The sequence below is a fragment of the Petaurus breviceps genome, unplaced genomic scaffold (assembly GCF_028583685.1).
Source record: "Petaurus breviceps papuanus isolate PSGF00001 unplaced genomic scaffold, PetGlider_PUasm1.0 98, whole genome shotgun sequence".
Lineage (NCBI taxonomy): Eukaryota > Metazoa > Chordata > Mammalia > Diprotodontia > Petauridae > Petaurus > Petaurus breviceps.
The window spans coordinates 7,129,077-7,152,823 of record NW_027187460.1 but is presented as its reverse complement, the minus strand read 5'-3'; the positions used below and the strand labels follow the sequence as shown (position 1 = coordinate 7,152,823).

Genomic DNA, 23,747 nt, shown 5'->3' with positions numbered 1-23,747 from the left:
ATACCTTCTCAAGAAACATGTGATGATGATGATGATGATAGTGAAAGGTATTATTATAGTAACAAGATTTATACAGCACGTTACAGTTTTTCAAGTGCTTCTTGTACAAGTATGAAATAAACGCTTGTTGAATGAAGGAATGAATGAGTGGTCACTTGATCTTCACAACCCTGATAATTAGGTAGTATAAATATAATTCTCCTCATTTTACAAATGAGGAAACAGAGGTTCAGAGTAGTTAAATGACTTGCCCGTGATGATCATGGTCATGCTCCACTATCGGAACTGGGCTTCAAATACAGGTTTCCCCCAATTCCATTTTCACTGCTTTTTCTACTACTCCGTGCTCCTCTCAGTGAAGTTTGGCATAATGAGAAGAGCAGTGTTCTCAGAGTCAGGAGAAAGAGGTTCTTAAGAGTTCTCCCATTGTCTTCTGGCTTTCCTCATTTCCTTCAAGTCCCAGCTAAAACCTTACTTTCTACAAGAAAACTCTCAATACTAGTACCTTTCCTCCGAGACCATCTTCAATTTAACTTCTCTGTAGCTTGTTTGTACATAGCTGTTTTCAAGTTATTTCCCCCATTAGACTACAAGCTGATTGAGAGTAGGAACTCTCTTTTGCCTTTCTTTGTATACCCAGCCCTTAGCACAAATGTTATTATAGCAGTTGAGATTTGTATAGTTCTTTGCTGCTTTTATCCATTATTTAATTTGATCTTCACAGCCTTATGAGGTAGGTAGTGTAAATACTGTCCTCATTTACAGATTAAGAAGAGAAGGGCAGCAAGATCACTGGATCAGGAGTTAGAGGATCTGCTTTTGAGTCTGAATTTTGACAATTTTTTTGTATGTTTACTTTGGGCAAATCACTACCAATCTCTGGGCCTTTGTTTCTTAAGCTGTTAGATATGAGGGCTAGTTAAGATCAGGGGTTCTTAATTTGGGGTTATGGATATGTTTCAGGGAGTCTGAGAATTTGGATGGGAAAAAATTACCAAAGACCTAACTGAAATTTAACATTTGTTTCCATTAAGTTTAAAAAACAACATTATCATGAGAAGACATCCATAGGCTTCACCAAATTATCACAGGGGTCCATGACACACAAAAAGGTTAAGAACCATAAACTAGAGGATCTCTAAGATTTTACCAGTTCTAGGTCTGGGTGTGCCCAACCTTATGATTCTCAATTAACTCTCCATCCTTCATATGTTTCTTTTGGGCCAGTCTTGTGGACCAAAGATCTGCCAGAAGCAGCAAAAAGTCCTCTTGAAAAATGAACCCACATCCTCTTGAAAGCAGGCTGGCTAATTTGGAAGCCTTCTGCCTTCCCTTGGATCTGTCACTCCCTGTGGAATAAATTGGGTAGGTGGTGCATTTTCAGAAAGAGCTCAGATGAAAATAGAAAGCTCTTTTAATAGAAAGAGAAGCTTGAAGGAGGTCTCAGCACATCTTCCCATGCTGAAGAGCGAATGCTATTTACTTTTTAATTAGAAGAACTGAAAGGCGGGCTGCCTTAATTGTTTTTTTTTTTTTAGCCTCAGTCTCTCTGCACATTCAGAAACTTGAACGTGAGGGGTGGGGGAAGGGGAAACCGCACATTTTGTACTTGGGTTTACAGTAGATAGGGATAACATCGTGTTTCCATAGTTACCTTGGGCTCCTGTAGGTTAAGTGATTAAACTGGCCAAGCTGGATTTCCCAATATGACCTGTAACACTGCTTAAAACCCTGGTTGATTTATAATTCTGATTGACTCTGAGGTAAGTGGTTCTCTGCTTAGAATAGTAAATTCATCACTGGCTACAGGGAGAAAATCAAGGCAATTCCTTGGTATTGTAGGTCTAGCTCAGAAAGGTTTTAGCCAAAATTATAAGAATGATAATACTTATAAGTATTATAAGAGTCATATAAGGTCAGAACAGGAAAAGAACCTTAAAACACAGAAAGTTGGATAAAATCCTAGAACATACAATGTCCAAGAAGAGAATAAGAAAGTATTAGGGCTAAAAAGAGGCCTTAAAATTCATCTGGTTTAATCCTTTCACTTTATAGAGGAAGTCAATGTAGCTCAGAGAGAGGAAACTAAGACCCAGGACTCTTGGCGCCTTATCAAGAGCTCTGTGATACCATGTAGCTTCCCTTTTGTCATTCTTTCTAATCAGGTTGGAACCCTTTGATCCAGTGATGCTTTCCTATCTGGTCATGTCCTGTAGTTTCTTTCCCAGCCATCTCTCTAGATGTACTCCAGAGTCCATACTCCAGAGAAACATCCACTGTGGAGCTGATGAGGGAAGCCCCTGGAGCTCTCCTGGAATCTTCCCACATGAGGAATTTGCCTGAGGCCATAAGCCTTTCATTATAGCTCCACCCAAATCTCTGTTATTAGCTTTGCTCTCCATTGTCCAGCTAGCCCTCACCCTTGATCCTCCCAAAATATCTATACACCCTTAAACTATAAACCCTAGCCCACCATACTCAGACATCTCCAGGTAGTCTCCAGCTACTTCCCATCCTTAATCTCCCATTACTAGAGTCTGACCTCATTTGACTCTTCCTGAAGACCCTCCCCAAACTCTTCTTCTAGACCACCCCAAAATCCTCCCACAACCTTTCTGTATATCAGCTCCATCTTGCCTCCAAGAAGAGACCAGAGAATTTTCTAGCACAGACTCACTCTGTGTCAGATGATTCTGGCCCACTTGCCCAATGCAAGCGTCACAGATACTGAGGCTCCTTAGGAGTCTACCCAATATGGCAAACTTTTAATAAACTTTGTTTTTCTTTGGCTGAGAGAAGACTTTAGTTGAATTCATTCTGCAGGACCCAGCGTATTGGTATTTTGGGGTCTCGAGCACCCCTAACCCCTAACCTCAACAGGGCCTCACTCTCCTTGCTGGTGACTGCCTCTCTGAACACTTTTCGAGAAATGTCTTACCCATGCTTTATTTTAATCCTTCCTCTCTGGCTACCTTAATAACCTCCTTGACAATCGCCTTGCTTTTTGGAACCACGTACCTTGAGCAAATCATCTCTACCACTGTCCCTGGTTGAAGTATATCAATCTAATCCCCTGTGGCCCCAAAATTCCTAAAACTTTTTGTTCACAAGTGCCTCTCTCCCCCAGCCCTCACTCACTCACTCAATCAACAAGCATGCCAGTCTAGGTGAAGCAGCAGAGTCTCCTTTTGGGGAGAGACAGGAGGTGACATATGTCAGGCAACTCAAACAACCACTTTAACCACCTCCTACCTCAAGACCCTGATAGAAATAGTATAAGGGCCCTGAACCAAGAATCCTAGAATAACAATGACTCCCAGACTAGAAACCCTGCTTCTAGCCTGCCCTCTGCCGTCAGAATAAAGGGAGCCATCTCTGTAGAGAAGGCACCATTTTTTTCTCTCACCACTAACTGTAATTACTGTCCAAATTCCACCTATGGGCAGATGATCCAAAAAGTCATGGGAATGGCAAAAATCTCCTCCAAAATCACTCCTTTCAGCCCTCCAGGCCCAGCTTCATAACCATCTGATCTTGGGAACTGTAGAGATAGATGGGAACTGTAGAGATAGATGGGAACTGGCAGCTGCTTTTCTGCAGGTGCTGAAGGTACCATCTTCTCAATAACCACAGCTATTGAAGTCCCAGAAAACAAAATCCTCAACACTCATGTCTTTGGCACTATTAAATGGTTTAACATAAGAGGCATACATGAATTCATCAGTGGAAATGACATTAAAGAAGATATATTACCATCTGCTTTGCTGCTGTACTCTAATGATCATGGTAAGCACTTAGTTAATGTACATTCATATTAAGTAAAAAACAGTCCCTGTTGCAAAGAGCTTAGGTTCTAATGGGGGTGTGGGAGGTGTTGCATGACACCATACATAAATGAGAAAATAAATATAGAGGGGTGGAAGGTAACTTTAGAGGAGATGGCACTGGCCAATGAGGGGACCAGGAAAGGTCTCCAGGAACAAATGATACTTGAGCTGAATTTTATAGAAGTCAAGGATTCTATATGTCAGAAATTGTAAGGGAGAGCATTCTAGGTCTAAGGAACAGCTAGTGCAAAGGCATGAAGTCTGGAGATGGAACAGTGTATGCAAGGACCAGTGAGAAGGTCTGGGCTGTTGGGTTACAGAATGTGAGAATGGGAATAGAATGTAAGAAGATTGGAAAATCAAGAAGGGGTCAGGTGCTGAAGAGCTTTAAATGCCAAACAAAGAGCTATATTTTTGATGTAGAGGAAATAGGTAGCCATAGGAATTTATGAGCAGGGGGTTAGTTACATAGTCAAATCTAGACTGTAAGAAAATCACCTTGACAGCAGATGAAGAACTGGAATGGGGAGAGTTGAGGCAGGGGGACCATTTAGAAGGTTAACATGCCTCATGTGTTTTCCCATTAGACTATAAACTCCTTGAGGGAAGGGAATGTCTTTGTTTTTGAATTTGTTATCCCCAGAGCTTGGCATGTAGGAAGCAATTAAATGCTTCATTCATTCAATTGGCCATTCATTCATTCAGTGGGTGTTCTTTAATCACACCAAACTCCCTTTTTGTTTTGGGTCTTGGCTTTCTGTTTCTGATATCTGGCATGTCTGTCTTTCTCTCTGTGACATTAATCTTATCCAATTTTCAAGGTCTACCTGGAATTGCTTCCTCCAAGAAGCACATGCTGCCTATTCCAATCTATACTGACTCTTTTTTTTCCTTAACTTCCAGAGCACTTAGAATCTTTAGCATACAATGTAATTCTCAATTTAATTCAAAAAACATTAAATGCTTGCTACATACAAATCACAGATTGAATACTGCTTATATTCTTTTCCAGTTGTCCCAAATAAATATAAAGTCTTATCTCCCTGATAGTACCAAACACCTTTTAGACAGGAAATGGGTCTCTGACTTCCTTAACATCTTAAGGGCTCTATAAGAGATTTTTTTTCTTATTAAAGGGGTTTCATAAACACTTATAAGACTTATAAGTGTTACTGTCTGACTGTTCTGTTAATTTGCTTTAGTCTAGCCAGTATTAATTTTAATAAGTTGTGATATCATTGTTGGCTGCCCTGATACTGTCTGAAAGGTCAGCCAGTTAATGACAGGAAAGGAATGTTACATGACATTTACACACCTTACCCCATCTCAGTCCTCCCGTGTTTCAATAACAATGTGTACCAGGCAGCTATCTAAGGATTCAAAGTGAACCTGAGTTCAAAGTATCTATATAACAAGTAACAAGATGTAAGGAGCACTGCTAGATAGTAGTTTGCTTAAAAACATCTCACTCTGCATCTCCTTCCCTGCTTGGTTTCAAATCCACAGAACAAGACACCCCTTTGATCTCCTCTTGCCACTTTCCACCTCTTTTTGTGTGTTGTCTCTACCCTGTGAGACTGTAAGCTTCTTGAGGAAAGGGACTGTCTTTCTTTTTAATAAAAATATAATTAATAATTATATCTCCAGTGTTTAGTACAGTGCTTGCACAGAATAGGTGTTTAATCAATGTTTATTGGTTTGGATTGAGTTATTCAGTGGCATTCAAGCCCCAAATGAATGAATAGTAGGATCTGGCAGTCAAGAAAGCTAATGTGAATTCAGGATGAATTAAAACAAATGTAGTGTCCAGAACTAGGGAGATGACAGCTCCACTATTCTCCACCCTGGTAAGACCACATTTGGAAGCAATACTAGCTTGCTTTGGAATGAAGAAAGCCCCAAGTAGGTGGAACTTCTCAGCTAAATTCAGCAAGGATAATGAGAAGCAGTTCTTGGCTTCCTACTGTAAGAGCCAGGGACAGAAGTAATAATAGATTAATTAGATGGTAAGGATTTTTTATCAATCTTGGGGGAAAAAATCACTGTACATGGAAGATAGATTTGCAAAAACAAAAACAAAAAAGAATATTTCCACTGAAGTTGGGTCCCAAATTCTGCATTCCTTCAAAATCCACTTAAAGATTCTATAAGGTCTAACCCAAAATAATTTTTCTGTGCAAAGCAATTCCATACACACAAATGAATCTTTATGTATTGATATATAATCTATGTATACATGTATGTTTTTGGGATTCATAAACACAGAGATGACTGAATTCATGGGAACTATGGAGGTTATCAAGTGAGAGCATATAGAGAAAAAAGAGAAGAGGCCCAGAACAAATCCTTCAAGTAATTCCAAAGTTAGTGGGCATAACATGTATGATGATGATATGTTATCTGTGACCAAGAAGGAAGAGTGAAACACAAAGGAAGAAACCTAAGAAAGAACACAAAAAACCAGAGAGGACAGCGTACCTTTGAGAAGAGGATATTCAACAGTATTAAAGGCTACAGAGAGATTAAGAACATTTGGAGATAGGTTTCAGTTGAGTGATAAAGTTATTAAGTGGATTGTAGAGGGTTAAGAAAAGAGTAAGAAGAAAGGAAGTGAAAGCACTGAGTAGAGATGGTTTTGTCAAGCAACTTTACTGAGAAAGGGAAAAAAATTCAACAGTAGCAAGTCAAGATAGTAGGGCATAATATATATATTTTTTAAAGGATAGAGAAGCTTGGATATGTTTGTAGGCAGTAGAGAAAGAGTAAGAAGATAGGATGAAATTAAAGATTGGATGAAGGTAGGGGGCATAATGGATGAAAAAGGGGGCAATCTGTTAGAGAATATGGTAGTGGACAGGATCAAGCAAACATGTACAGGGGTTGGCCTTGGTAAGAAGAAGAGTCACCTTATCAGATACTAGAGTAAAGGAGGATATATTGGGGGGTAAAGTCAAGGACTTGTAAGGTGAGAAGGGGAGAAAAGGGAATGCTTTTCAGTCTCAAATTTTTTTTCTGTAAAGAATGAGGCTAGGTACTCAGATGAGCAGATCAAAGAAGGATGAGGAAAGAAGAACTCTGGAACAACCCCAGTGGTGAGTAGGATAGAGATTTGACTGTGAAGGATTATAAGAATGACCTTAGTGTAGTGAGGGTACAGTTGAGATAGGACAGGATGACATAAATTTTTAATGAACTTACAATAAGCATGGCTCTGAGACTTCCTCCAATTCTGTTTTAGTAGTATATGAATAGTAGTGGAGGACACAGATAATGGAGAATTTAAGATTGGAGTGTGGCAAGGTTTATAAGTGACAAGTCTGGGGAACAAGGGTTTTGGGAGTAAAGGTTAGTACAGAACTGAAATGGTTCATCAATGAGTCAAGATTAGGAAGACAAGAAAGAGGAGCTAGAGTAGGAAAGATGGCCTTGGAAAGAACTGACAGGTAGAGAAACTGAAGGTCATAGTGAAGATGAAGAACAGGTATAGGAGGAGAAAGTCATAGGGAAAGATGGAATAATAGGAAATTATGATTAGATAATGGGAGTTCAGAGTATTTAAGGAGGTGGGTGATGGCAAGATCAAGGGCATGACCATCTCTCTGTATGTAGCTTTGGTAAAGGAATATGTCATGGGAGTTGACTGAGAAACTGGGAGGTTAAGGTATTTAAAGAAATGTCAATATGCATATTGAAGTTCCCTAGAATGAGCACAGGAGTTGGGGTATAGAGAAAAACTTTAAGGCACTGAATTTCAAAAAGGAAGGAACATGTCTTTTGGTTGTGTAGATGATGTACACCAAGATCTGGACTGAGTGATATATTTGGATAGAATAAACCTCAAAGGAGGAGAGAGTGATGGCAATAGAGGGAGGTGGGGGGCAAGGAGTATCCATCCTGCCCCTCTAGGATCAGTGAGTCTGTGGTACAAGAGGAGGTATGGCTTGTACTGAAAAAGATAGTCATAGATCCAGTATCATCATCTATGGAGAGCCAGGTGTCAATAAATGCAAGAAGATGGAAGGGGAAAAAAGGGAAGAGATATAAAATGAAAGGAAGTTTGTTGATTACAGAATGGAAGTTCCAGAGGGCACAGTAAAAAGGGTAGGCAGAGCTGGATTAGAAGGAAAGTTTGTGAATTACAGAGTAGAGGTTCTAAAAGTCATGGTGGAAAGGGTAGGTAGAGTTGGATTGGGACATAGAGGAGGTTGCAGGATGTAGATGGATGGGGATGATGAAGCAGGCAGCAGAGGCTGGAAAAGGGTGTGTGCTCTTGGGAAGCAAAGAATGCAGTATTACAAGGACTGAGAAAGGAAGAAGGAGGAGTTTGCTAACTATTGGAGAATGAGTTCAAGCATAGTATCAGGGGATGGGAGGAATTCAGCTGAAGAAGGCAGGTAAATAAAATATTCAAAGTCACAGCTCAACCTCACAGCCCTCTACCTGAGTCAGGAGCCTTCTACCTTGTTTCGGAGGATGACTTGCTCTACCTGTCCAGCAGCATTACCCTACTGAGTTTTTTTTAGGGGGGAAGATGGGAGGAGGTTTGGTTCTTTTTTTTTTGCACATGAAACTGCAAATCTATTATGTACAACCTGCTATTCCTTTTAAACATATAATAAAGTCATCATGTAAATTTTTTTTCCTTCCCCACTCCACTCAAAAGACAGCTAACATTAGACACCAATATGTATATATGAGGATATATGAAAGAAGCGTGCTGTTTTAAAAACTATCAATAAAGAACTTCTAGCTTAAGGCAAAGCAAGTCTTTAAAGAGAGATTCATATTTTAGGTGGCAGTCAGACTAGATCATCTCTGAGGCTCCAGGATTCTAGGTCCCTTATCAAGGACATACAGGTAATAAGCAGCAAACCCAGGCTTTGAATCCAGAACCTGACTGCAAATCTACCACTCTTCCCATTGTACTTGCATTGAAGGTAGGGGATTTGACAAAATTATTTCAAAGGTCCTATCCATTTCCAGAATTTTATAATGTAATAATATTCTAGGATGTTTGGTAGAAAAGTGATTCCAATTATTTTAGTTGCTGGAAATTCATTAACTCTTAAAATGACATCAGAGATAACTGACAGGCTTACAAAAGCCAGGTTTTTTCCATTAAACTTGAGATTGATAACAGCTGTCAAAATGAAATGAGGTGACTTCAAGCCTCATTTGGTTTCTGTAACTGGTTTGGAAAATTAGAAGTTTCCTTATTAGAAAGCCTATAGAAGTCTTAAAAGGAAATAAACAGATATGAGATGTTAAAGAGCTGATTTAACTCATGTACCAGAGTCACAGGGCGGGGGGGGGGGGCGGGGGGGACCTGAACAATTATTGTCAGCCCTTCACATTGACATAGGTATACAACCTAAGAAGATCTGTCATTCACAAAGTGGCCTATGCTCTCCTTCTTGCAAGCCTTTCTTTGCTCATTCTATTTCTTAAGCTCTGAATAGCCTCCTTTCCCTTGTTCAGCCTGCTTACTACTTACCCTTTTTCTATGAACCTTTCCTGATATCCTCTTTCCTCAACTTTCCCCCTGAGACCAGACATGGAAATTTGCCTGTATCTCTCTAATACACTTTTATGTGTTATTTTAAATTTAGGTTTATATTTGACTATATAATAGTGGTGGCCATGGGGAGTATTGGTCAGTGAGGGCCCAATCCCTAGATTCCACGCTGTGATTTGTCCTTTGGAACGGAACGGGGATATACACACTTATGATGCCTATGAAAATATCCTTCTTTGATGCTAATCCAATACATGGAATTTTGGAGAACCAATTTCTGGCCATAAGTGACTGGAGAGGCTAGGACTATGAGATGATGGTAAGGCTTTTAAATGGCTTCTAACTGTAAGAACTAATGATTCAGGGTAAGTTGAGGGTTGAGGTGAAGTTGAATGTGCAAACAAAAGGTTAGGATGATTTTCTCACTCTCTCCAATGGATTTTGAATGAGGACTGCTGTGAACTTCTGGGTAAGTCAGAGAAGCTGGCTAGTTTGTCTTCCTTTCTGGTCTCTAGGTATCTCTGAGAACGTGGAGACTCTGTTTTTTGGTTTTGTGTGTTTATTCTTTCCTTATCTTAGGTGAATGTGTAACTAATGTGGGACTCTCCAGGTAGCCAATGTCTTAGGAGATGTTGAGGTCCATCAGAGATCCTATCAGGAACCAGACTCAGTGTTGGAGTCCCCTAGAGTGAGTGTCAACAGATAACATTGCAATAGATGGAAATGGAAAGATCATTCTCCCAAGCATCGTCGAAATTTCAGAGACTGTGACTCTTCTTGATAGAAATACCCGTGGATTTCTAAAGACCAATTAATCAATTAATCAACATTTCTTAAGCACCTACTATGGGCCAGACACTGTGCTCAGCATCAGATCTACCAAGCCCAGTGGAGAGCTATACTTAAGGGAAACTTTATGAGGTTCCCATGGAAGAAAAAAACTTCCAGGGTCAGGAACTAGGAGATCATTTTGGCCACTATTCTTTACATATGTTCCTCATTACCATTTCACTCTAAGTTTGAGCCCACTCTTCCCAGGGACCTTATGTGTGGAAAGGAAGAGTGTATCCCTATATTGGGGGGAATATTTTGTAAATACCAAGAATTGCTGTGCTTCTGTATCTTCTCAGTAAATACCCTTGTTCATATTGGTTGATTGATATTGGGGATCACATTAGATGGGGACTCATAAGCAACAACACTACAAAACTATAACTCATCAGGATTATCCCTAAAATCCAAGAGAAAAGTAATTATTAGGATCCCCATCTGAGAAATGGGGAATAACAATAGCACCTAAATCACAGGGTTGTTTTGAGGGCCAAATGGGATAACTTAAGTAAGGTGCTCTGTAAACCTTGAAGCAACATATAAATGTTAATTATTATTATTACCACCATAATCATCATTACTAGTATTATCATGAAGAACATCTACTAAGGTAAAGAAGAACATCCTCAGTGAATGGAGCATCCATTCTCTTAATATCCTAGCTTCTTGAATACGAAGTATAATCACTTTTTTACTTTTCATATCCCTCTATTATAAATTCCATGAAAGCATAGATCATTTCTCTTCTAAATTTCATATTTTCAACCAGAACTTGGTACAGTGAGTGCTCTGTACATGGAAAATACTTAATAAATATTAATTTAATTGATCTGCTGAATTAAAACTGAGTCTGGCTGATAACTATGGCAAAATATTATATGAACGAGCAGAAAATGCTAAGAGCACTGTGGAGGAGGGGCAGAGAGAAAATGCATCTGCCTTCCAGAAAAGAACTGAATCTAGAAAGAAGACCACATTTCTGGCAACTATTCAGAGCATTCTGCTGAATTTCCCTGAGCACAGTCCAGTGTTCCGAGAAATCACAATTTATTCATCATTTATTGTAAAAGGCTGTTTCAGGAGGTGGCTTTCAATGGAACCTATTTCATTTTGTCAACTAAAGCACATGTCCTTTAAAAAAAAGTCTTAATTTTTCATTGTTGCTGTTGTTACAAAAATGACTACACCATAGGCCACTTGGGAGCTCCAAAAGGTTCTACATTCACTACTTCTTCCCCTGAGTATTAATTCTCCTTTTGTGGAAAGAAACCATAATAATAACTCCCATTTCTATAGGAGTTTACATAGTTCTCACCTTCAAAAAATAGGTGATGCAAGGATTGTTATTTTCTAGAATAAGAGAATGCCAGAATTAGAGGGATATAGGTTATTAGAACATAGACTCTTTAGATCTGATAGGGGTCTTAGCATATAGAATGTTAGATGTGGAAAGGAAAAGAATATGGATGGTTAGAACATAAAATGCTGAAATTGGAAGACACTTTTGAGACCATCAATTGAACACTATCACTTTATGGATGAAGACTGACAAAACTTGTTTAATGTCTGATGACTATTAGGGAGGAACTCAAATTCGGGTTTTCTGACTTAGTACAGAGCCCTCTCCATAATATTCTCTTCCCAAACACGAGAAATCCATCAATAATCCTTTTATTTCTCCAAAAAGTCTTTATCAGAAAACTCAGGGAGATTTGAGTAGCATGTCAAGCTTAAGTAGTTTATATGGACAACAGAAAAAGAACTAACATACATTTCTCTCCCAAGGCTGCATACTACTATTCACTTATAACCTTCCAGGTTTGGGTTACACTCAAAGAACAGGTAAAGTTAATTATCCAAGCAGATATTAAAGATCCCTTTTATTTTAACTTAATTTAAAAGATCCTCTGATTCAGCTAACAGTATGTCCCTATGTTCATCTATATCAGCAATAACATTTTAAAATTATTTTGAGCTCAGGGCTGATTCCAAAAGCAAATACTGTGGCCAATGGAGGATGTGGAGTCTGGAAAAAGGAGTCTTTATTTAGAAACACAGAATCACCCCAGTGGAAACATGAGAACACAGATTGTTAAAGATGGAAGGGCTTTGAGAACATAGAATGTTAGAGACAATTGTGTCCTTAGATCATTTGATGCAACAAGCATTTGTTAAAAATCTACTGTGAGAAGGACTCTATATTAAGCAATGGGGAAACAGATAAAACTTAAAAAATACAAAAACAGTTTCTGTTTTCCAGGAGCTTTACAAATATAAGTAAATAAAATAAGTTTTGAGGAGGGAGGTAACACTAACACCTACAAGGGTTTTCTCATAGGAAGTGTCACCTAAGCCACTTCAAAGGAAGTTAAGGATTCTAAGAGATAGTATAGAAGGTCATTCTAGACACTGAGGGACAGACTGTCAAAAGGACCAGAAGAGACAGTAGATGGAGTGGATATTAATGTTAATGCTGAAAAAGACCTAGAACATATACTGTAAAATATTAGTTCTAGAAGTGATCTTAGAACATAGAATTTTATAACATGGAATATGGAATTTTAGAGTTGAAAGTGAATTAATTTATACTCTATTTTACTGTGACTTAGGAAAGAGAGCTGAATTGTCTAAAATCATGTAGGGACTATTCCACAAGGCCAATAGCAAGATAATTGCTTACTGACTCTGAAATTTAGCCAATGTCCACTGCATTACCCTGCCTCTTACTGTTCTGAGCCTTTGTAAATTCCCACCCACAGGAAATCGAACTAAGCACAAAAAAACAGTTGCATTAGTTGGGAGGAGAGGGTGGGGAGAAGTCAAAATATCATTTATAACAGTAGGACTTTTTTAGAATAGTAAAATTATCCTCTGTTTTTCTTAGTTAGTACTCAGAATTCTCCAAGAAGGATCCATATTGGCCCAGTGGCATTTTTTAAATGGTTCTAAAGGCAATGAAGGAGAAGCCATACAGATGCAACAAAACCAAGAACTATATATAGGATTGTAGAGCTGGAAACTCAGAGAAGTAAAACTGCTTTTTTACCACTAACCTAATGTATAACCTTGGATGGGTAAATTCCAATCCCTAAACCTCGGTATCCTCATTTGTAAGGAGGAGAAAAAATATAATGATCACCTACTTCACAGGGCTATTAATAGGATAAAATGAAGTGATGGATATGAAAATGCTTTATAGAGTGTAAAACACCAGATAAGGTAATATTAACATTATAATCACCCAACTCAATCCACTCAAAGGTATAAAGATCACAGAATCATAGATTTAGAGCTAGAAGGGGCCTTGGAAATAATTTTGACATCAGAAGTGTCAAATATACCTGGTCCAATGTGTCCAGCAACATTTGACCAGATTAGAATGTAGTTGGGAAATATTTAACAAAATAAATAAAAATTCAATAGAACATAATTATTTATGGTTTGATGGTTCTGTTTATACTTGAGTTTGTCACCACTGGACTACCCTGAACTTTTTTCCTTGACATTTTACAGATGAAGAAAATAAGCCCTATAAAGTTTAGTTAAGTAGCAGAGTCAAGATTCAGATTCAGGCCTTGTGACTCCAAATCCAGCAGGGGCATCACAGGGACGCACAGAAAAGATGAGATCAACTTTGATAGACTGGACTCTTCTCAGCAATACAGGATTATAAGTCAACTCCAAATGACTCATGATGGAGAGAGATGTCTACATTCAGAGAAAGAACTAGAAAGAACAGAGTTTGAATGCAGATTGAAGCAAACTACCTGCTTTCTTTCTTTTTCTTGTTTGGTCTTGTTTCCTCTTTTCCATTGTTCATTCCATCTGATACAATCCTTCTTTATAACCTGACTAATGTCTAATGCAAAAGTATTTGCAGATCCTATACTTGACTGTATGCCGCCATGAGGGGGGAAAGTGAAGGAGGGGGAGAAAATTTGAAACTCAAGGAATTGTGGAATTGAATCTTGTAAACTAAAAGTAAACAAAATAATAAATTTATACAAATTAATAAAGACAAAAAAAAGTAAAAAAAATGAGATCAGACAATGGAGGGTAAGAAGTGACACACTGATTTTATAGATACAGAATCAGAGTCCTGGAGAGATTTAAATGATTTACTCAAGGTCAAACATGTAATAAGAAGCAGAGACAGAATGTGAACCCAGACCCTCTGGATTCACATCCAAGGCTCACATGACATTACTCTGCTGCTCAAATTAAAACTTCAGTACAACAGATACTTATCAGGTGCCTACAATATACAGAACTTCCTAGGTCAACTGAACTTTTAGGGTCTTCAGGTATTTGTATCTTTGGGTAGGATACAAATATGTACCAGACATAGTCCCTGCCCTTTAGTCACTTATAAACTGAGTAGGGGAGAGGTGAAGTAAAGGAATAGCAAAAATGCTATAGAGACATGAGGGTACACTGGAAAGAACACAAGACTACTTGGGCTTTAATTCTAGGGTCTGCTACACATTAACTCTGTGACCTTGAATTACTGCTCTCCAGGTCTCAGTTTCTTTGTTCATGAAATGAGTACTCAACTAGATGAGGCTCTCTAGCTCTAACGTTCTATAACATGAAGGAGATGATCAGGGAAACCTCTAGGTCTTTTAGATGGGCACACCTCCCAGAGACCTGGGAATGTACTCTGATTCTTTTCTGGGGTGCATGTACGTAGGCTCCTTGATGAAGGAAAGGACCCTTGTGGAGATGACACAGCAGCTCCTGATTCCATTCTCTTCAATTTGCAAAAATTTGTATTTATTAAGTGCTTACCCTGTGCGGGACACTGTACTTGGCACCAGGAAGGTACAGAGTTTAGGTAACATACTGATCTTATAGATTTCACAGTCTAGTAAGATAATATCACACACACACACAGACACACACACACACACACCTTGAACCTAGGCAGAGGCATTAGAGAAGTACAAAACAATGTGCCATATGAGGTCCAAGAAGGAATGAGCAATAGAAGGGATCTGAGAAGGCCTTTCTAAAGGAGGCAGTGTTTAAAAGAATCTTTGAAGAAAGTGTAAAAATTATATAGGCAAAGAGGAGAAGGAAAGACATTCCAAATTCAGGGAATAAGATCATAAATTTAGAGATGAAACCAAATATAAACTCCATTGGTATTTAAAGCCCTTTATAACCTTGCCCCAACCTACTTTTATAGCCTCATTATACTTTATTCTTCTTCATGCACTCTAGAGTCCTGTCAAACTGGCCTGAAAACAAAGAATTACACTTTTGGTCTCCAGGTCTTTCCATTTTTTGTCTGCCCTGCCTGGGATATACTCCTTCCTCATCTCTACCTCTTAGGATCTCTAATCTCCTTCAAGATTCACCTGATTTTCCCTAAATTACTTTTTCTCTTACCTTTATGGTACAGGTTATCTCTCTTGACAGATTGCAAGTCTCTTGGGGTCAGGGGCTGTTTTATTTCTGCTTTTTATCCCCAGAACTGAACACAGAGTCTGGTATAGAGTAGGTGCTGAATAAATGCTTGTTGCCTAGTTAATCTATTAAAGATAGCATAAGCTGAGTACTAGAGGCATGAATGTTAAAGGGATGCTTGGGGGATGTAGGGGAGCCAAGTTTATCTGGAGTATAGGGTTACATGGAAGGGAATAATATGAATAATATAAGACAGAAATAATCATTGTCATTATAACCCTTAAAATCTGTGCTATAATTTAACAAGATTTCCATATTCATTATTTCCTTGGATCTTCATACAACTCTGTGACAAGGCAGAGTTCTGGATTATAATCAGGGGAAAACTACACTAAAGGGGTGGTATTTGGCCTGGGATCTTGATTAGAGATGAGGGATGAGCAGAAAGGCAGGAATTTTGACTCAGAAGGAATGACAGTAGTAAAGAAAGGTTCAGGGGCATAAGGCATGACTGGGCAACACCAAGTAAATTAGGTAGTTGAAGCAGAGGGTTAATGATAAGGAACAGCAAGAGAAAAGAAAGGCTAGAAAGGTATTTTTTGCAATATTGTCCCTATAAGAAAAGGGTTGTCATTTGGAAGTTAAGTGTTCCCAGATGATTTTTTTCCAAGTTTTTAAGTAATGGGAATCCAATGTTTTTCACTGTAGGCAGGTGAGCACAGGAGAGGAGGGGGGTAGGTGAAATGAGTTAATTCCTTAATGACTTATAAATGTAAACAGAATGCCCACAGTCCACCAAGGAGTAAAGCAGATCATGATGGACTGAGAATGGGCCAGAAATTGGAGCTCATGTCAATAAGATAAGGCAGAGGGGAGGGCACAAAGGAGATATAGTTCTGGGAATAGGGAGTTCTGGGATGAGCGACACTATTCATGTATTGGGAGCTACAGAAGGTAGTCAAAATAAGTCAAGCTCAGCCTAAGAAACCTTAGTAAGACAGATGATCTGAGAAATTTTTTTTTCACATTTTAATTTTCTTTATTGTTCAGAAAACATATCCGTTTTATTTACTTTTTTGACTTTGTGCTTGTGTCTTCAACACCTTTACAATGATTTTCTGCTCTTCAATCAGAAAAGCACGCTTGATCCTGTCATAGACACATATAGCAAACAAGGAGCAACCATAAGCCCTGCTGACATGCTTTTTTGTCTTTGAAAGCTTCATAAGAACTTGAAGTCTCACTGCACGAACACCTCGAAGTCTTCCTGGGCACATGCTATAGGCCGATTTTGGTGCTTTTCCAACTTTCTTGTAAAGGTAAACAATTCTGTTACCTGGGGTTCATGACAGCCGGGTTTTGTTGGAAGCTGTACTGTAGGACAGCCTATGTTGGTATGTCAGACGCTGAACCATTTTCAATTTCTGTCAGGTCCGTCAGGAAGAGAGAAAAGGAAGTGTGTCTGAGTTCAGAGTTCAAATAGCGAATTTTAATTAGTACTTTGTTATGGTGCATTTGGTAGTCCTTTTACTTGTACTTCTAATGATCTTCCCAGGTGTAGCAGCTCTAAATGTTTATATTCTCTTTTTCACTTCCCCTCAAGCCTCAAGATATACTTGAACTCTGGACAGTGAAGAACAGGAGAAAGGAAAGGAAAATGCTCTGCCAAATCCCATCTAAGGTATTTTGTTCAGTTGTTGGTATCTCACATTTTAGGAAAGATGTTGACAAATTGGAACACATTCAGAGGAAAGTGGACAGGATGGTGAGATGACTGAAGTCTTACAAGGACTGTTCAAAGAAAGTGAACATTTAGCCTGAAGAATAAAAGACTTAGGAGAAATATCATGGCTATGTTCAAATACTGGTAATGCTGTCCTACAGAAGAGAGGTTAGACCTGTTCAGTTTGGCCCTAAGGGTAAGAATTAGGATTGATAACTAGGTGGTGGGAGTTGAAAGAAAGTATATTCTAGCCTGAAAAAGAAAAGTTTACTAATAGGAGCCATCCAGGAGGTAAGTCTTCAAATGCAGGCTGGACAACTACTCATCCTCCATGTGGTAGGTATTATTATTCTTATTCAGATATAGATTGGGTAAGGGAAAATGGAGAAAGGGAAAGGAAAGAAGAAGGTGGGAGTAATCACTTATACAGGGCATACTATGTGCAGTCAGTCAATAAATACTCATTAAGTGCCTTCTATTGGCCAGGCAACTGTGCCAAATACTTTTGCAAATATGATTTAATTTGTATTGGACTATCAGGCCTCTAAGTTCCTCTCTAGCTCTTGAGAGTCAGCAAATTGAGCCCCTAGTCCAAGTGGCTGCAGTAGAATAATTGGAACAGATGTTCAGAAATCTAGATACAACAGGAAGTACAAGAATTTGGTCCCTTAAGTTGGGTTTTCAAGGATCAGGCAAAATGTAGAAAAAGACAAAAGGTAAAAACCATGGAACCAATGGCAAGAATTCCCCTGGAGAGCTTTAAGGAAGAATGAATGACCTGGGGAAGTAGCTCCAAGATCTTTGGTGGCATCATGTTGCAAGACAGTAAGGTTCTTTGAATGCTTTTCTATTATACTACTTACTTGCCATTCAAATCTTTGTATAACTACTGGCTTAAACTTTAAAAAAGTAATCATTAAGAGGATTCTGGGAAGATGACGTAGGTCAGAAAATTCCATGCTCTCAAGATTTTCCCTCACAAAAGAGATAAAATAGTAGCTCAGAGAGACCATATAGCAGTAAAAACAAATAAGAGAAGGGGCAGAACAGGGGTCTTCTTGGGACCATCAGAGAAGATCTAAAGAAAAATCTTAGGATGAGGTTTGGTCCCTATTAAGAGTGAACACCTCAAGGTTAGGACCACTTAAACAAGTGGCAAGCCCTAGGGTCTTAGTTGGGTTGAGAGACTATCTTGGCCCCAGTCATAGGAACTTTTACCCCTGAGAAAGGACATGGGCATCTGAGCCTGGGAAAATCAAGGAAAACCTGGTGACAAGGAACACCAGACCCAGCTGTGCTTTGGAGATGGTTGGGGTGAGAAGGAACCAGCATAAGCCAGTGGGTGCAAAAGCAATAAGGAGGAGACGCTGCTGGCTGTGGGCACTTACAGGAGGCTGGAGGTCTTGCTTTAAGTTCCAGACCAGAGGGGAGAACTGAAGGAAGATCTGAGGCCAAAGGCATCATCTCCCATGCCTCAGGACTAGAGGTGATTCCAAAAACTAAGCTACTACAAATTTTTTTTAAAATGTACAGGCAAAGGAGAAAGAATCCAACCACAGAGAGTTACTATGGGAATAGAGAAGACTGGTGTTCATCTTCAGAAGAGGATACTGAAACAAAGAAATCCTCTTCTACCCCAAAGAGTAACATCAAATGGTTACCTGCCCAAAAAGAATTCCTAGAAGAACTTAAAAAAGACTTTAAAAATCAAATGAAAGAATTGAGGAAAAACTAAAAAGGAACAATCTAAGAAAAACAAGGAGATTAAGGAAAGAAAGTCAACCAGTTAGAAAAGGAGATTCAGAATCTTAAGGAAGAAAGTGACTCTTTGAAAATCAGAACTGGGCAAGGGGAAGCCAGAGAAGTTATAAAAGATCAAGAAATAATAAAACAAAATATAAAGAATGAAATATAGAAGAGAATATGACATAATTCATAAGAAAAACAACTGAAGAACAGATCAAGAAGAGAAAACATAAGAATAAATTAGACTACCTGAAAGTTGTGATCAAAAAAGGAATCTTGATACAATAATACAAAAAATAATTAAAGAAAACTGTCCTGAAGCATTAGAGCAAGAAGGGAAGTAGAACTAGAAAAAACCACTGATCTTCACCTGAAAGAAATCCTATGAGGAAAACTTACAAGAATGTTATAGTCAAATTCTGAAACTCTCAGCTCAAGGATAAAATATCATGAGCAACAAGAAAAAACAATTTAAATATGGTGGTGCCACCAATTAGAATCACATAAGACCTAGCAGAGGTGATACTAAAAGATCACAGGTCTTGGAAAAGCATATACTGAAGAGTAAAAGAACTGGGATTCTGGCCAAAAATAACTTACCCAGCAAAGCTAACCATAATCCTGAATGGAAAAAAAAAATGAACATTTAATGAATTGTCAGACTTTCAGGCTTTGTTTTAAAAAAAAAAACCCACAAAGCAAAACCTGAACTTCATAGAAGATTTGACATACAAGGGCCAAGAGAAATATAATGTACCTATCAAAGACTCATTACAAGGCACTCATTAAGGACAGACTGTTTATCTTTTATGTATGTAAAATGAAAACCTACATCTAAGATTGTTAATAGTAATTGGGTAGTTTGTAAGAAAGATTGGGGTAGGGGCAGCTAGGTGGTGCAGTGAGTAAAGTGCCAGCCCTGGGGTCAGGAGGACCCGAGTTCAGTTCCGGCCTCAGACACTTAACACCCACACAAAAAAACTAGCCGTGTAACCTTGGGCAAGTTACTTAACTCCAACTGCCCTCCAAAAGGCAAAAAAAAAAAAAAAAGATTGGGGTAGACCTGAGTATGATATGACTTTAAAAAGTAAAACCATTTAGGAACAGCTAAAAAGTAATTATCTTATACAATGAGGCATGAAAGGAAGAATTGGCACAGAGGAATTAGATGGTGCAGGAGGACTAATAGTTCTGGAAACCTACTTTCATAGAGAATGGGTGCAAGAGGGAACTAAATATACATACACACACATATCTAGAAGAGTACAGAAGTCTTCTAAATTTAGAAAGGAATAAAATGCTAAAGGGATAGGGAGTGGGGAGAGAATAAGGGAGAGATCTTTAGGGGGGAGAGTAAGGGAATAGGTGAAAGGGGGCATAGAAAGGCGTTTAGGTTTATGGAAATGGGAGGGTAAGAGACAGATGGGAGGCAGGGTAGGATAAGTAATAGGAGGGCAAGATAGCAGGCAGAAGTAAAGTAGAAGAGTCAGGAGGGATAGGAAATAAGACATGCACAAACATAAAAACAAAGGTCAAGAGTAGAATTTATTAGGGAAAGCATATGCTATGTATGTATGTGTATATATATATGTATCATGTGTATGTATACATCTATATATAAATACATCAGCACTCAATTGTAGTCTCCTAGGGATAGGGGGTAGGGGAGGGGAGGGGAAGGACAAAGTAAAAAGTGCACAGCAGACAACTCTCAATACAAGGGATAATATTTATTATATGGGCTTTCTTGAAATGGAAACCTATTGCTAAATATTTTGAGTCTTCTCACATTCTGCTGTGAACATTACATATGTTTTTTCTCATTTTGTATTTAAGTTTCAATATTTAAGTTTATAATATTTTTATTTTTCTTTTCTCTATCATGCATTTAAGTTTTAAGTCTAAAATGAAATTTTTTTTTAAAGTAAACCTCTCCCCCAGCAGCAATTTATGTTGACCTGCTAGGAACTGTTCCTAACTTATGAAATCAAAGACTGGATATTTATTGGCCCTTGCCTAGTTCCCTATTTATGAAGCCAGAGGCCAGGCAGAAAATTGACTCTTTCATGCTACAGAAGATCAAGATAACTGTGGATAAATGAGGTGTCTGTGGTGGAAGCAACAGGAATACAGATGTTCCACACATCAACTAGAAGGAAATCATGTCAATCTTAGAGGAAATGGGTGTGCCAAATCTGAGTGGTCCCTTCAAATGACCATCCTCCACTCTTTATATTGTGATCTGAAGACCACCATTCTTGGGATGGTGTTTATTGACTCCCCTAGTGACTGAGAAGATCTAATAGTATTCTTGTGCTAAATCCCTCTTTCCTCACTGACCCTGTTCTCCCATGTCCCTAGGTGTTCCCTTGTGTGACTTAAATACACTATAATGAAGGCTCATTACTTTATGCATTACTGTCCCATCTGGTTCTTTCTGAAAATTTCCTAGACCCTGAGGAAACCAGGAAACTGATAAATTTTAAGATGGCCTAAGGTCCTGAGTAGAAGCTTTCAGTATCTGTCCTAAAATTCTCTCTTCAGAAAAAATTATGTGATGATAAATATTTTAAACAATTCAGTATATCTCCTGCACCATACAAAGGGCTTTCTAAGATATTCCTTAGCACGGAAATTTAGGTCATAAGTAGGCATAAGAAGAAAGAAAGAAATTCTGAGATAACGGTACTCCTATGGAATATTCTGGATAGTGCTTTTTTGTCTCCAGATGGGAAAAGTCAAGAGTGAAGGGTGATAAGATGAAACAAACTGATGTCCGAGTTCCTAAGCAACCCCTCAGACATAGGCACTCATTTAAAGGCACCATCTGTCATGTACAGCAATAAAAATACCTTCTATAGGGTTGAACAGCCAAGTCACTTCATGCCAACATTTTACTTCAACTAGCTAGGGCCAGGACCCAGCCGGGATGCAGTCATAAGTGAAATGAGATCAGCCCCACTGCCCCTAGTCAACATTTACCATAGCATAAACATCACCTTATTGCCACAATCAGCAGGCTTCCCTGCAGGGGATGCTGGGAATTGGAAAGTAGAATGGGCTTTGCTCAGTCTTGTGGAGAAGCATGTACAGTCACTGCTTGTTCACTGCATGGTTCACAAGGCAGTCCTAAAGCAAGGATTAGAAGAGAATTCTTTCTAAAGATTCTTCCAAAAATGGATAGAAGTTGCAGATATCAGGATGACATTCAAAGAGAGAGTATGGTATAGTAAAAAGGAAAATGACTTTGGTCTTTTCTCAGTCTTTATCCTTCTTGACCTCTCTGTAGTATCTGACATTACTGACCACCTTGAATGCTCTATCCTCTCTGGGCTTTTATCACACTACTGACTTTTTTTTTTTAAGCAATTGGGGTTAAGTAACTTGCTCAAGGTTACACGGCCAGGTGTTTCTGGGTGGGTGCTAAGTGTCTGAGCCCGGGATTCGATCTCCAGGTCTTCTCAACACTGGAGCCGGTGCTCTTACTTGCTGTGCTACCTGGCCGCCCCACACTACTGACTCTTGGTTCTCCTCCTACTTAATTGTTCTTCATCAGTCTCTCTTTTAATAGAATGTTTCGTGTGTTTATGTGTATATATACTTACATGTACATACATATTATGTATGTATATATAATATAGCCATATTATATGAAATTTTATATATATATGTATGTATATATATATATATATATATATAATATGTGTGTGTACACATCCATGTCCTATCCCCTAACTGTCTACCTAGCACCAAGGTTTTGTCCTGACTCCTTTTCTTTTCTCTCTATTCCCTTGGTGATTTCATAAATTCCCACAGCTATAGTTATCACCTTTATATATGTGACTCTAATATATGTATGTATATCATATATAAAGTTAAATATGTATATATATATATATTTGTGTGTATGTATTTCCAGACCCAGTCACTGCCTCCTAAACACTAGCCTCACAATGCCAACTGTCTACTGAACATTTTGAACTGGATGGCCCACAGGGCCATCTCAAACTCAATCTGTTCTAAGAACCCATCATCTTTCCCCAGCTCCCCAAACCAGCCATCTTTTAAAGTCTATAGATTTCACTATCTTTCTAAGAATTCACGGTGGCAAATTTGTTGGCAAGTCAGATGGCACAGTGAATAGAGCACTAGATCTGAGGTCAGGATCCATTGTTCATGAGTTCAAATCCATTCTCAGATACGTACTAGTTGCATGTCATTTAACATCTATATGCCTCAATTTCCTCATCTGTAAAGCAGTGATAATAACAGCATTACTTTCCAGGACTTGTGAAGATGAGATAACATTGGTAAAGTGGTTTGTACTAAATAAATGTTATCATCATCTTTAACTCTTCACTTTCACCCCAGTCAATATGCAACTAGTGTTTACTAAATGTTTACTATGTGACCAGCCAAATATAAACAAAAAACCGAAAAAACAAACAAACAAACAAACCAAAAAACCCAAACCTCAACCACTCCCCTTAAGGAGTTTACTTTCTAATACAGGAAGTCAATACATAAAAGGGAGCTGTGCTGACTCTGAACAACTGATATGACTTAATGCCTTCTCTCCATAGGGGAGAACAAATTGTAATGGACAGAAAGTACAGAGAGGTAGATTTTAGTTCAACACAAGGAAACACTTTATAACGATTAGAGCTATCCCACCAAGGAATACAGTGAACTTACT

General features: G+C 38.6%; 1 protein-coding gene and 1 pseudogene across 3 annotated transcripts in view; both read right to left on the bottom strand.

The window, feature by feature from the left end:
• Positions 1–23,747, bottom strand: part of TRAPPC9 (trafficking protein particle complex subunit 9) — a 1,063,197-nt gene that overhangs the window by 207,392 nt on the left and 832,058 nt on the right. The gene's annotated exons all lie outside the window — the stretch shown is intronic.
• Positions 1,530–22,519, bottom strand: LOC138155650 (large ribosomal subunit protein eL34-like; annotated as a pseudogene).